General features: G+C 40.4%; 1 protein-coding gene across 1 annotated transcript in view; it reads left to right on the top strand.

The window, feature by feature from the left end:
* LOC137246167 (uncharacterized) overlaps positions 1-7,741 on the top strand; it is an 81,830-nt gene extending 74,089 nt beyond the window's left edge. Inside the window, exon 15 of the mRNA XM_067777250.1 lies at positions 7,665-7,741. The gene's annotated coding sequence lies outside the window, so the exon portion shown is untranslated. The remainder of the gene's footprint in view (positions 1-7,664) is intronic.
* Positions 7,742-15,985: the final 8,244 nt, after the last annotated feature.

Here is a 15,985-nt window from a genome sequence, read left to right on the forward strand (position 1 = left end):
ACTTTTGCGGGAGTTTTGCCCGTTGTCTCATGTACTACCTATCGGTAAGCCATCAAGAATAATGATATGTGTGTATCCCACTCCGTATGGTATTTGTCTACTACTTTCCTTAAATGCTCCTCCAATTTTCTATTGAAACGTTCCACCATACCATCGGACTGAGGATGCAATGCAGTTGTCCGTGTTTTTCGAATGCCCAACTTCTTACACATTTCTTGGAACACAGCTGATTCAAAATTCCTGCCTTGGTCAGAATGTAACTCCATTGGTACACCATACCTTGCAACCCAATCGTTTGTACCCACTCCTGCTACTGTTTCCACTTCTTCATTTGGGATTGGGTATACCTCTGGCCATTTGCTGAAATAATCCATAACCACCAGTACGTACTTATTTGTTTCCGCGGCTGCTAGTAGAAAATGGACCTGCGACATCCATGGCGATCCTTTCAAATGGTGCACCTGAAATATACTGCTTCATCTGGCCATGACTTCGTGTTTTGGGCCCTTTCGCTCTGTTGCAAACCTCGCAGTTGGCAATCCACTCGGTGACCGACTGACGGCAACCAACCCAATAGAATCTCTGCTTAATTTTCTCGAGCATATTCGTGATTCCAAGATGACCTCCACTTGGACCATTATGCAGCTCGCTGAGCACGTCAGGAATCCTCTTTTTGGGAACAACTATCAGTTTCTTCTTGCATTGACCATCCTCACTCTCCCATACTCGATGAAGGCAACCGGATATCAATTCTAAACTATTCCACTGTGCCCAATATGACTTCGCAATGGGTCTCTCTGCTGACATCTCCTCTCTGTTTAGTCTTTCGTTTCATTCGGGCTCTTGCATAACATGTGAGAGATCTGTATCTTCTAGCTGACACTTTCTTAGTTGTTCCTTGTTCCATTCATCCGTAAACGTTATAGCCATTAGCCGGATATCTATAATGTCTTCTTTAGCCTCGGCCTTTGAACGGTGCTTGCATTCCACACTACATGGTCTTCGTGACATTGCGTCGGCATTCCCATGGGTACTACCTTTCCGATGCTCAATGGAAAAGTCATAGCTTTGTAGCCGCTCGATCCACCGTTCCAATTGTCCTTCTCGATTACGGAACTGCAGGATCGATTTCAACGCTGCGTGATCAGTCCTGATGCAGAATCGCTGGCCGTAGAGGTATTTGTGAAAATGTTTAATGCACTCTACCAACGCCAGCAGCTCTATCCATGTAACGCAGTAGTTCCTTTCTGGTTTTCCAATTGAACGGCTGTAATATGCAACTATCTTCTCCTGTTCATCAACCAGTTGTGACGAAGCGCCTCCTATAGCATATCCGCTCGAAGCTGTATTTAGAATAAACGTTGCTCCTGGAATCGGATATGCCAACATTGGGGCAGTGCACAAACTCTTTTTCAATGTTTGGAAAGCTACTTCTTGCTCCTTCTTCCATTCAAAAGCTTTATTTTTTCTTGCTAGCTCGCGGAGGCTATGGGTTACGCTGGCAAAATTTGGCACAAATCGCCGGTAATATGTGCACAGCCCAAGGAAACTTCCCGATTCATGCAGATTCTGTGGTCTTGGCCAATCCTTCACTGCTTCTATCTTTTCATTTGTGGTGCAGATGCCCTCCGTCGTTACTTTATGACCCATGTAACTAACTTGCTTCTTGAACAGAGAACATTTTCTGGGACTAAGTTTCAGACCAGCGCCAGCTATTCTTTGGAAAACCTCCTCCAAGTTCTTCAGATGTTGTTCGAAGTTCTTTCCCAATAAGATGATGTCATCTAGGTACACTAAGCATGTTTTCCAATGTAGTCCTTTCAGTACCTGATCCATGAGTCTTTCAAAAGTAGCTGGTGCATTACATAGTCCAAAAAGCATCACTGTAAATTGCCAAAGACCATCACTGACACTGAAGGCTGTTTTCTCTTTGTTTTCCTCCTTCACTTCCACTTGCCAGTAGCTTCTTTTCAAGTCCAGTGTGGAAAACCATTTCGTACCAGAGAGCGAGTCCTGAGTGTCGTCAATTCTTGGGTAGCTATCCTTTTTCGTGACGTCGTTCAACCTTAGTAGTAGTAGTAGTCCACGCAAAACCTCATTTTCCCATCCTTCTTCCTCACAAGTACCACAGGTGAGCTCCGTGGACTAGCTGATGGTTCGATGACGCCGCTGTCGCTCATTTCTTGTACGATTTGACTCACAACTTCCCGCTTCGCCAGTTGAACACTACGTGGAGCTTGACGGATCGGCCTCGCATCTCCAGTGTCAATTTAATGTTTCACAACGTTGGTGCGGCCTGCTTTGGAGCCATCTTGGTCAAATATGTTCGCGTACTTTAGGAGAAGATGTTTTGCCTTACTCTGATAGTCTTCCTCTAGTTCCTCCGCCCATGCCATGATGTCATCTGAAAGATCAATATTGCTACTTGAAACTTCCTCCTGAAGCTGTCAACAATTGATTATTACTTCAACCTCTTGGCATCTTCCGAAAATAGCTCCTCTGGTTAGTTTCAGTAGTGACTTGAACTCATTGAGTACTCTTACCAGGGTTTTTCCTACAAGTACGTTCGGTGTTGATTTGTTTGCTGCTTCGACAACCCACAATTTGTTTGTCCCACAATCTCCATCAAACTTTGCCCAGATGACTGCTTCGGATTTTGGTGGTATTTGCTGACTCTCTTCCACCAGCACTCGTTTACTGCTGTAGCCTCTCTCGTAGCCGAAATTAAGTGGCACATCCATGTTCTTATATCGCATCGTCTTTCTTTGCATATCGATCTTGATGCATTGGTCGATTAAGAAGTCCACTCCAATTATGTTTTCATCAACAATCTCTGTCACTATAAAATTGTGTAGTACCGTGACGTTCCCAATTGCTACTTCACATGCTACTTCTCCAATTACCTGGGTGTCCTCTCCCGTGGCTGTACGTAATCTTGCTCCAAGCAATGGTCTTATCTTCTTGTTGACTAAATCTGATCGAATGATGGAATGGGATGCACCCGTATCTATAGTCAGTAAACGTTCCTTTCAACCCACATGTCCGCCGTCAGTAAGATTGCTTGACCTTCTTCCAATTTGCGAGATAGAGATTATGGGGCATTCAATTGCGGGAGCCAGCTGTTGCCCCTTGCGGCTGACTCGCTTTAGTTTAACGATTGAGTAGATTTGGAGATTTGCTCATCTCCTTCAGCTCTGCGTTTACGGCCACCCACATTGTTGGAACTATTAGAACCGGTGCTGCAATGACGTGCAATGTGACCTGGGTTGCCGCACTTGAAACACTTCATAACTCCAACATTTTTCTGTTGTGACAACTTCAGTGCTTCCAAAATTGTGCCTACCCAGTCTGGCCTTTCCACCTCCACGCGATGAGCTTTGTACGCTGGCTTACTCAAAAGTGAGGATGTTTCGTGAGTCAGTGCATGCGATGCCGTTTCAGCAAATGTTAGTTTTGGATTCGCAATGTAGCTCGCTTCGTTTCCACATTTCGTATGCCATTTATGCTCTGGACTTTTACCCTCTCGGTGTATTCCACGGGTGCGTCCGCATTTGCCAACTGTGCCAACCTTTCAAACTCTTGCAAAGTCTCATTAGCTTTTTGGTAGCGGTTTTGTAATTCTATTTGGTAGATCTGTTTCCTGTTTTCGCTTCCGTACCGTCGTTCTACAGCAGCCATCAATGCTTCATAACTGTTACGTTCGTACTCTGGGATGGTCTGTAAGATCTCAGCAGCTGATCCTTTTAAAGCCACGAACAGTGCAGCAACTTTATCTTCGCATTCCAGTTGTTCGCTGCCGACGTCTTCTCAAATTGGAGCTTAAATACCTGGAAAGGAACAGAACCATCAAACGTTGGGGATTTTACCTTCAGAGTAGACGTTGAAGTTATTGGACGGTTCAATTGTAACTCCTGAATACGATCTTTTAAAGCATCTATCTCGGCCTCCATTTTATCATGTCGACCACTGAACCCTTCCTGAAACTGCGTTAGTTTCTCTTCCATACGCGCTTCCAGTTTTGTAGAGATCTGCGATGATATCTGTGCTGAAATTTGTGTCGATATTTCTGATATACGTGCCTCTTGTGCTTCAATATTACATGTTATTTCTGACGACATTTCTGAGATACGTGTCTCCTGTGATTCTAGTTGAGACATATATCTTTTGCTCTTCCAGTTGTGATGACATATTTGTGACGACATTTCTGAAATGCGTGCCTCCTGTGCTTCCATCTTGGATGTTAAACGTGTCTCCTGTAATTCTAATTGTGATGACATTTGTGACATTTGGTTCAACACTGCTAGTATCGCGTTAGTGTCAACACTTGCCAATGGATTCGGAGTCTCTATCTTCTCTTCCACTTTAGTCGCTGGCTCTTCCACATCAGGATAAAAGACATACTCGTCTACATTAATTCCTTCCAACTCTAATACCTTTCGTAGCCGTGCTTAAAGTTCGATTTTATTGCCGGTTGTATTCAATCCACGGTTCTCCAACTCCTTTTTCAGTTTCTGGATCCTTAATTCACTTAACTTCGCCATGTCCTTGTTGTGCTCTGCAACTCTGTAATTTATTCAACAATTCCTCTTCTGACACCAATTGTAACGAATTTAGTGCAATTCCGCTTATTTGCAACGTTCTGCTAACGTTCGAATCACTAAACTGTTGAATAAATAACTCCAATATTCGATAATGCTAAATGGTCTTTATTAGACTACTTTAAAATAACACTTCTATTGCTCGACAGATAGCGTGCTTTATCAAAATTGATTGTCGTGCCTCTACTGTTGCTGCCTTTTATACTGTCTGGTTTCCTCGTTGCATATTTCTAGGCTTTTCTATTCTAGAATTTACTAGTTGGTTATCAGCTATAAAATTACCAGCTATAACTATGTTTATAGCTTCTCATATGCGCGTGTATATGTGAGTTATACTTGCACAAATTATTGCCTTCTTTTGTGAGCATCTCAGATAAGATATATGGATGTGTTTGTGCGTCTCTTCTCCGATGCTCATATGGACATATGGGTAGACATAACGATTGGTTTAATGATGTGCATACAAGTCACTGCTTAGCATCGGCTTAAAGATGATAGTATCCCCTAGTGTTGCTAATATTCGTCACAATATGAATCGAATTTATATGTGAGGGCATATGAGAGTGCTATGAAATTTTTTTTATACTCAATGTGTGAATTTGTACCTTTGGCTATTCTTCAGGACAAAACAAAAACAAATGTGCTATAAGTATATAGGTCTTTCTATAATTAACCAATTTTTGAAAAAATATATCTCTTTACTTGGTCATTAAGGTGACTTCGCCAGTCATAGCCGACATACTCATGGAAAAATTATTGGACAACACTATAGACAAATTGGCAAACAAACCAAGACCACTAACGAAGTATGTGGATGCCTTATTCGCGATAGTCAACAAAATATACTTGACGCCCTGAACAATTTTTACAAAAACATAAAATTTACATTAGAAGTGAAACATGTAGGAAAATTGCCTTAGTTGGGCTCTATAGTAAACAAACGAGGAAATCAATTGAAATTAAAGTGGTATATGAAAGCCAACATCACCAAGACCAATTATAAACTATGGCGCATATACCACAGTTATTGAAGATGTCAGACGAAATTTACCACAAAGAAATTAAACAAAAAATATTTTCAATAATAAAAACCGGTGATTTTCTAACACGTACGATTAAAAAACGGCAATTCTATACGACAGCAAGACAATGCTAATACCCATCCAAAAATATCGAGAGAGGTCTCAAAAGACGCGTATTGAATTCAACAACAATAATCCGAAGGCGGAAAATCTCGGAATTGTAGTTAATGCAATCCCTGGATTTCGGGATGCAAATATGGCTCGAGAGTCGCGGGATTTGGGAACAGTGTTTCCGGGACTCGATGCCTTAGTATCAATTCGCCGAAAGCGTCTGTTGGCGTGGTATGTTGCGAAATATAATGGGAAACAGAGTTGCCTGCATAATTTATGTCTGGTACTGAAACTGCGTTAGTTTCTCTTCCATACGCGCTTCCAGTTGTGTAGAGATCTGCGATGATACCTATGCTGAAATTTGTGTCGACATTTCTGATATACGTGCCTCTTGTGCTTCAATATTAGATGTTATTTCTGACGACATTTCTGAGATACGTGTCTCCTGTGATTCCAGTTGAGACATATATCTTTTGCTCTTCCAGTTGTAATGACATATTTGAGACGACATTTCTGAAATGCGTGCCTCCTGTGCTTCCATCTTGGATGTTAAACGTGTCTCCTGTGATTCTAATTGTGATGACATTTCTGACATTTGGTTCAACACTGCTAGTATCGCGTTAGTGTCAACACTTGCCAATGGATTCGGAGTCTCTATCTTCTCTTCCACTTTAGTCGCTGGCTCTTCCACATCAGGATAAAAGACATACTCGTCTACATTAATTCCTTCCAACTCTAATACCTCTCGTAGCCGTGCTTGAAGTTCGATTTTATTGCCGGTTGTATTCAATCCACAGTTCTCCAACTCCTTTTTCTGTTTCTGGATCCTTAATTCACTTAATTTCGCCATGTCCTTGTTGTGCTCTGCAACTCTGGAATTTATTCAACAATTCCTCTTCTGACACCAATTGTAACGAATTTAGTGCAATTCCGCTTATCTGCAACGTTCTGCTAACGTTCGAATCACTAAACTGTTGAATAAATAACTCCAATATTCGATAATGCTAAATGGTCTTCATTAGACTACTTTAAAAATAACACTTCTATTGCTCGACAGATAGCGTGCTGAATCAAAACTGATTGTAGTGCCTCTACTGTTGCTGTCTTTTATACTGTCTGGTTTTCTCGTTGCATATTTCTAAGCTTTTCTATTCTAGACTTTACTAGTTGGTTATCAGCTATAAAATTACCAGCTATAACTATGTTTATAGCTTCTCATATAGTGCGAATTTAGTGCAATTCCGCTTATTTTCAACGTTCTGCTAACGTTCGAATCACTAAAATGTTGAATAAATAACTCCAATATTCGATAATGCTAAATGGTCTTTATTAGACTACTTTAAAAATAACACTTCTATTGCTCGACAGATAGCGTGCTTAATCAAAACTGATTGTCGTGCGTCTACTGTTGCTGCCTTTTATACTGTCTGGTTTCCTCGTTGCATATTTCTAGGCTTTTCTATTCTAGAATTTACTAGTTGGTTATCAGCTATAAAATTACCAGCTATAACTATGTTGATAGCTTCTCATATGCGCGTGTATATGTGAGTGATACTTGCACAAATTATTGCCTTCTTTTGTGAGCATCTCAGATAAGATATATGCATGTGTTTGTGCGTCTCTTCTCCGATGCTCATATGGACATATGGGTAGACATAACGATTGGTTTAATGATGTGCATACAAGTCACTGCTTAGCATCGGCTTAAAGATGATAGTATCCCCTAGTGTTGCTAATATTCGTCACAATATGAATCGAATTTATATGTGAGGGCATATGAGAGTGCTATGAAATTTTTTTTATACTCAATGTGTGAATTTGTACCTTTGGCTATTCTTCAGGACAAAACAAAAACAAATGTGCTATAAGTATATAGGTCTTTCTATAATAAACCAATTTTTAAAAAAATATATCTCTTTACTTGGTCATTAAGGGGACTTCGCCAGTGATAGCCGACATACTCAAGGAAAAATTATTGGACAACACTATGGACAAATTGGCAAACAAACCAAGACCACTAACGAAGTATGTGGATGCCTTATTCGCGATAGTCAACAAAATATACTTGACGCCCTGAACAATTTTTACAAAAACATAAAATTTACATTAGAAGTGAAACATGTAGGAAAATTGCCTTAGTTGGGCTCTGTAGTAAACAAACGAGGAAATCAATTGAAATTAAAGTGGTATATGAAAGCCAACATCACCAAGACCAATTATAAACTATGGCGCATATACCACAGATGTTGAAGATGTCAGACGAAATTTACCACAAGGAAATTAAACAAAAAATATTTTCAATAACAAAAACCGGTGATTTTCTAACACGTACGATTAAAAAACGGCAATTCTATACGACAGCAAGACACTGCTAATACCCATCCAAAAATATCGAGAGAGGTCTCAAAAGACGCGTATTGACCAACAACAATAATCCGAAGGCGGAAAATCTCGGAATTTTAGTTAATGCAATCCCTGGATTCGGGATGGAAATATGGCTCGAGAGTCGCGGGATTTGGGAACAGTATTTCCGGAACTCGATGCCTTAGTATCAATTCGCCGAAAGCGTCTGTTGGCGTGGTATGTCGCGAAATATAATGGGAAACAGAGTTGCCTGCATAATTTATGTCTGGTACTTTTGGCAAAGAGGATACATATTGTAACGAATTTAGTGAAATCAGCCTATTTGCAACCTCTTGCTAACGTTCGAATAGCTAAACTGTTGAATAAATAACTTCAATATTTAATAATGCAAAATGGTCTTTATTAGACTACTGTCAAGGATGACTCGATACCAATTTAATGTTGATTATTACATATAATTGAATATGTATTTATTGAATATAAATTATAAAAGTAATTAAAAGTAGTACATGAATGAATATGAAAATGAATATGATTTATTAATACGGCATACACTCGCTGGTATGGTTTGCACGTCCGTTCGCTACGAAATAACACGACTGACTAACTCGTACTTGACAGCTCGGCCTCCCCTGACCCCTCGTCCGTCTCGGACGATGCCAGGTCACCTTCACCACGTTGCAATATTTTCGCTGAGTTACTGTATTATCTGGAAAATCTTCCACCACATATCGGTCAGAGTTCAAAACCTTCGTTATGACATAAGGACCCTTGAATGACGGATCAAGCTTGTGGGACACACCCGTTGCTGTGGGTATGTAGTCAAGATGCACCAAATCTCCCACATTGTATTCACGCGGTTTTGCATGTTTCTCGTCGTACCTCTCTTTCCACCGATTACGCTCTTTGTTGATGTTCACTACTGCTTCCGAACGTTTTTCTTCTACACTGATGTCATTACATTCGATGTTGTCATGTATTGCTTGTATCACCGATTCTGGGAAACATCTCTCGGGTTGAAGTTGAAAATCAGTTCATTTGGACAAAATTTAGTTATGCTATGACATTGAGAGTTGACCGACCATTGAATAGTAGGTAAGGTCAAGTCCCAATCCTTCTCTGTCTTGGTACTGCATTTGATTGCACTAAGTATCGTCTTGTTGACCCGCTCTGCCTGTCCATTGGCCCGAGAAGTTCTCACAGCAATTTTCACATGTTGAATGCCATATTTGCCAATGAAGTCTTGGAATATCTTGGATGTGAATGCAGTGCCCCGGTCGGACACAATACGTAACGGTTGTCCAAAAATTGCCATTGCATCTTCCAAAACTTTCACCACTGGTTCGGATTTGGTATTACGCGTTGGTTTCAAAATGATGTATTTACTGAAGCTACACACGATCACCAAAACATGAACATTGCCCCGCTTGCTCTTGGGGAACGGACCCAAATGATCGATGTGGATGCTACGGAACGGAATAGGCAAGACCTCACCAAGATGTAGTTGACCCTCCGGTTTACATCCCTTTACCTTAAAGAGACAACATTCTTCGCACGCATTAATATAAGTTTTTACATACCTTCGAATCCGAGGAAACCAGAAATGTCTCCCGATTCGATCAATCGTTTTCTCAAGTGCAAAATACCCAACATCATCGTGGAACGTTTTCGTAATACGCCACCTCATTGCCTGTGGAATTACCAATTTTAACTTCTGGTTGACTCGTCGATATACTCGCCCATCTTGCAGATGATAGTCTGTCTGTATCTGCTTTTCTTCATCGTTGTCGGGTGGACGGCCACTCCGCAGCACATCCGCAATCTTTCGCACTTTGTCGTCCTGAATTTGCATTGCGTATAACCAATCAGAACTGTCATCAACCGGTGTAACTCTCATCACCCTCTCTGCAACTGTAGTCACCACCGTTTCGGGTTGTACTGGCGCTCTGCTTAGCCCGTCTACATGTGCCATTTGCGCCCCTGCACGATGCACACGCTTGAAGTCACACTCTTGGAGTTTTAGCCACCATCTGGCTATTCGTGGTTGAAGAAGCGTTGTTACTTTAGTTGCTACTACGGCATGACAATCGGTTACCACGATAAATGGCCTACCCAAAAGATACGCTCTCAATCGCTCAAGAGTTTCGACGATGGCCAACACTTCTAACTCATGGCTGGCGTACTTGGATTCAGCTGCACTGCATTGACGACTGAAGTATTGAACGGGCTTTAATCCCTCTGTTTCCCGCTGTAGTAATACACCAGACAAACCATGGCTACTAGCATCTGTGTGCACTTCATGTTCTTTGGCATTGTCAAACATCGTCAATACTGGATCTCGTGTCAATGCCATCTTCAATTCGCCGAACGCTTTTTCCTGCTCCTGTGTCCACGTGAACACCTCGTCCTTCTTGAGTAATTTAGTTAATGGTCTCGATATGTTACTGTACCCTGGGATGAATCTTCTGAAGAATCCTGTTAATCCAAGGAACTGACGTATATTTGTCGCTGTAGTTGGTGTAGGGAATTCCTCCACGCACTGAATTTGTCACGTCCTGGCCGTATGCCTTCGCCACTCACACTGCGTCCTAAGAAGGTTACCTGCTTCGCCATGAACGCACACTTGGATGGGCGTAATGTTAACCCGGCCCTTCGTACTGCCATTAGAAATTCTTCTAATACCTCGATGCCTTCATGTTCGTTTGCCATGGCAATGATTACTTCGTCAACGTAATTGATAATTTTATCCCGGTGATTTAAATCTCTTACCAGGTTGACTACCATCTCTTGGAACACCATGGGGCATTAACTAACCCAAACGGCATGACTTTGTGTTCGAAGAGACCATCCGGAGTCCAAAATGCCGTATATGACCGACTAGCTTCTTTTAGTAGTATCTGGTAGTACCCGGCAGTCATATCCAGCGTTGTAAACGATTGATTACCTTCTAATCGTGCCAGTTGTTCTTCCAAAATTGGCATAGGGAACTGTTTTTTTACGGTCACTGCATTTAAGGCCCTGAAGTCGACGCACATTCTATCCTCGCCGTTCGCCTTCTTCACCAAAACTACTGGTGCTGCATGCGGAGAAGAACTTGGCTGGATAACGTCACAACTTAACAACTCTTTGACTATCGACGACAATATTGGCCTATGTGACAACGGAACTTGATATCTTTTACCCACAACTAGTTCTTCGGTTGTAACTTTGATTTCCATTTCGGTTGTTTTACACCGACCTATACCCCTTAGATCTTCATAGAAATAATCGTAATACTTGTTCAAGAAACGCTTGACTCCATCAAGCTCTACGCTTTCACCTAATACGTTCACTGGCGATTTACTATCAGATGCTTCTAGCTTTAGCACACCTGATTCAATTACTACCTTTGTGTCATGCATAATATCACGACCTAATAACATTTCATATGGCATCAATCGATCCGGTGCTACCAACAACGACAATTCTACTAAACGATCGTCAACCATTGCATTTACTTTTACCTTTTCCTTTGTCTCGACGACTCCACCTCCGAAGCCTGTGAGCGGATGAGTTTCGTGCTCACGTTCTACCTCACTAGTAATCTCGGTCGCTGACACCAGTGAATAGTCGCTACCGTTATCTACAAATGCTGACACTATCTTGCCCCAAACCATAACTTGTTTCATAAATGGTGGGGGTGTTACGCATGATGCACCCAAACTTGCTACGGTACTCTTACCTACGTTACACGACTTTGACTCTTTTACATTTGCTGCATCTGGGTTTACGTGATGGTTGAGGACACTTCGCTGCTAAATGTCCAGTATCGTTGCAATTAAAACACCTAATGGACTTTCTCACCTGTCCTGTACTTGTTTCGATTTCTTTCTGTTGATGCTGTTGCTGTATGTTGAATGCTGGTTTAACTCCAACGGACGTTGCTGATAAACTTTCAATTGCTTTCAACAGATCGTTACATGTCTTAAATTTTATGGCTAACAACGTCCGCGACAAATGCGGATCGTTGAACCCCCCAATGATATACGAATTAATTGATGCTTGGTCCATTTCTGCTCTACGACCCATATTAAGCATGGAGTAATAATAGTATTTCATAGACTCACCTTGCTTTCTTTTGCGTCTGTCCATTTCACTGTGTACATTCGGTACGTTGATTTCACTTGGAAAATCATTAGTCAATGCTTCAACAAAAAGTCTCCATGAACTGAAAGGGGGTTGAGAATCTGCCCAATCAGCTGCGACACTCTTTAGTTTTGGCTGTGTTGCAAATAATATTTCGTCTTCTGTCCACTGATATATCGCACGCAATTTTTCAATTTTTGTGATAAACTGCTTTGCTATTAAATAACCCTCAAGTGGATTGAACTCGGGTAATATGCTTATAATTTCCCTCATCGTGTACTTAATCGTATTACTATACTGCCTTGCTGGTATAGAATGCCCTAGTTCATGACTCAACTGGCCAGTGTGTGGGGTGGACGAACCCACTGTTACTCCTCCCCACTCTAAATTCGACGGTTGCTGTATTGCTTTAATTACATTGTAACTTGCAGGCACCATGTTGCCTGTTCCGACTACCGACGTGAATGTTGCTTGATCTGTAGTATATGTTGCTGGAAATGTGCCATATGATACTGGCACAATGTTGCTTGTTGCTGTGTATGACGTTTCGATACATGTTGCGCCGGAGTTTGCTTGCGCATCGCTACATGTTGCGCCGGAGATTGCTTGCACATTGCTACATGTTGCGCCGGAGTTTTTGGGTGCTCCGCTACTTATTTGCGTTTGCTGTGCCTGATTCAACTGCGCTGTTGTTATTTGACTTACCATCTCCGCCATGCTGGTTACTATATCACGCAATTCTTTGAATTGATTCTGCCAATTCGTCTCGTTGTTTTGCAGATCATCGACTTCTTCCTGGTCTAATTCATCTGCCTCGTAAACTTCTATCATCCTAGCAATTTTGCGTGCCTTATTGCCAGAAACTGATAATCCTTGTTGTTGTAACAAACGATTTAGCTGATCCACCTTAAGTGTTGAAAATTTAATTTTACTTGCCATTTTTACGCGTTGATTCTGCACAATTGCAATTTCCTTTTCGTTTTTAATGACCGGAGCAAATATTAAATATCACCTTACGTGTTGCTTGCTGAAATCTTTCTTTTTTTTCGCTATACCAACTTTTTTTGGTCTCCGGTTTTCGCCACGATGATTCGTGCACAAAAAATTACCAACGTTGCTCGGTTGTGTTGTGAAGTCACACTTCAATTCCGATCACAAAGCATTCACATACATACTTACGTATGTTTCTTTAACTGGGATGAATACTGTGAGCGTCTATCGCTCAGTCTCTCTCACTATTCACGGCTGCTACAAAAACTGTGTAGCAAATAGCAGAATTTCAATGCCTTTTGGTGGTGGTTTTATTTTTTCTTACTTACAGGAGCCACTGCGACTGTCTGTTCGTATGCTAGCGGAATTGCTCTGCCGCTGCGCAATTGATTTTGTTGTTGCTGATTTTTCTATGAAAAAATATACTTGCAACGGCTCGTTCAATTTTAAAATTGGCGTGATTTGTTGCTGCTTCTGCAATGTCACGTTAATTCTTGTGAAATTTGTTCGCGATCCCCTTCTGATTGTTGTCAAGGATGACTCGATACCAATTTAATGTTGATTATTACATATAATTGAATATGTATTTATTGAATATAAATTTAAAAGTAATTAAAAGTAGTACATGAATGAATATGAAAATGAATATGATTTATTAATACGGCATACACTCGCTGGTATTGTTTGCACGTCCGCTCGCTACGAAATAACACGATTGACTAACTCGTACTTGACACTACTTTGAAAGTACTTCACAACAACACTTATACTTCACAACCAAAAGCGTGCTTAAATCAAACTGATTCGTCATGCCTCAGCTTGTGCTGCTTTTATACTCTTCGGTTTCCTCGTTCACCCATTTCTCTTAAGGTCTAGTAATTTCTTGAACCTGATGCTTTTTTACCAGCTATATACACGTATATTTGTAATTTGTATACATATGCGTGTGTATATGTGAGTATTACTTCGGCTGATGATGACATGCGTTTGTGAGTATCTCTCTGTAGGTTGTATGTATGTGTGTAGATGATGATTGATTTGTTTATGTACATACTGCTTAGTATCGGCTTAGTTATGGTAGGATCGCTTAGTGATACTGATATTCGTCACAATATAATAAAAGACGTCACTCGTTACTTTGTGTAATGTTTTTGTTATGGTAGTCGTAGGTTTTTTTTTTGGCGAGATTATTAATTAATTAATTTTTAAAATTCAATTTCCAAAAATCACATTTGCATAAGGTGCCTATACGGCATGGATAAATGCGAGACAATTGAAAATGTCCCTCTTGGAAAACATTAGGCATCATTTTTTTTAATCTCCAGCGAGTTACTCGCCACTCGTAGCAGACTGGTGGCTCTCACAAATCATACAAAAAGATTGCGCATTGCGCATGTAAACATAAGATCAGCTGTTTTTATGACGTATGAATTTACCCTTTTTATTCATCTCTTTTTTTTCTCGCTCATTTGTTTATTCGCTCAAGAGTCAACTATGGTGTAGATGCGCAGAACGAAGCAATTTTGAACTCGTTAATGCGCAATCTGGGTAGGTGATTTGTGGGTGGCTCTTATTATATTTATCCTCTTTGCTTTTGGCACAAGTCCCTTATTAACCAATATGCGGTTAGTTCTCATATTCTCTCATCTCATATTCTAAATTTAAATAGCTTTAATTGGTTTTATTTTTGTGAGTTCCAATATCAAGCCACTGGAAACCCTCCTTTGCTGGTAGAATACAGCCTTCTTTAGAAACAAACATTTTTCTTTCCAATGGATCCCGTGGTGTGTATTAAGAAATGTAGTATAATTACAATTTCCCCTACTATTGTGGAGCCTGAAAAATGTTCCTCACTATGGGATATATATACATATTGTGACGAATATTAGCAATACTAAGGGATACTATTTTTTTTTTTTATAAGGGATACTATCATCTCTAAGCCGATACTAAGCAGTCACTTGTATATACATAAACAAATCAATCAATATGTCTACACATATGTACATACAGCAGCGGAGAGATACTCACAAAAGAGTATGCAATCATCAGCAAAGTAGTTCTCACACATACACATACATATTTCTGAGATACTCACAAAAGTATGCAATCTTCAGCGAACTAGTAAATTCTAGAAGTAGAAACGCCTAGAAATATGCGAACGAGGAAACCGAAAAGTATAAAAGCAGCACCATCTGAGGCATGAGATTCAGTTTGATTTAAGCACGCTATTGGTTGTGAAGTTAAGTGTTATTGTGAAGTACTTTCAAATAGTCTTATAAAGACCATTTTTGCATTATTGAATATTGGAGTTATTTATGCAACAGTTTAGCGATTCGAACGTTAGCAGAAGATTTGGAATAAGCGGAATTTCCCTAAATTCGTTACAATATGTAACAAGTTAAGATATAGTATTTCAAATGTTACTTTAAATGATCTAATAGCTAATGGCTATTTTTTTTACTTCCTTTCTATTAGTTTCATTTGATGTTTTTCTGCCAATTCCCATACAAAATTCGAGACTCTTGCAATCCATTTTTGAGTACCTTCTTGGAAGCTAGAGTCTTGAAACTTGGAAAACCTATCGGAACCCAGTAGTAATTTATCGTGGCAGAAAAACACTTTGCTGGATGGTCCAGGGATAGTGAAAGTTCTAAAAACGTTGGAACTTGGAAAATTTGCTTTCGAGTTTTAGGGAAACTCCCGATAACTCAGAGATCTGAAGCTTTGAAGGAGATTTGGTATATATTAAGTTGTAATATTTAGTATGAAAGA

This window comes from Eurosta solidaginis, chromosome 3, assembly GCF_040869045.1.
Source record: "Eurosta solidaginis isolate ZX-2024a chromosome 3, ASM4086904v1, whole genome shotgun sequence".
In the NCBI taxonomy this organism is placed as follows: Eukaryota; Metazoa; Arthropoda; class Insecta; order Diptera; family Tephritidae; genus Eurosta; species Eurosta solidaginis.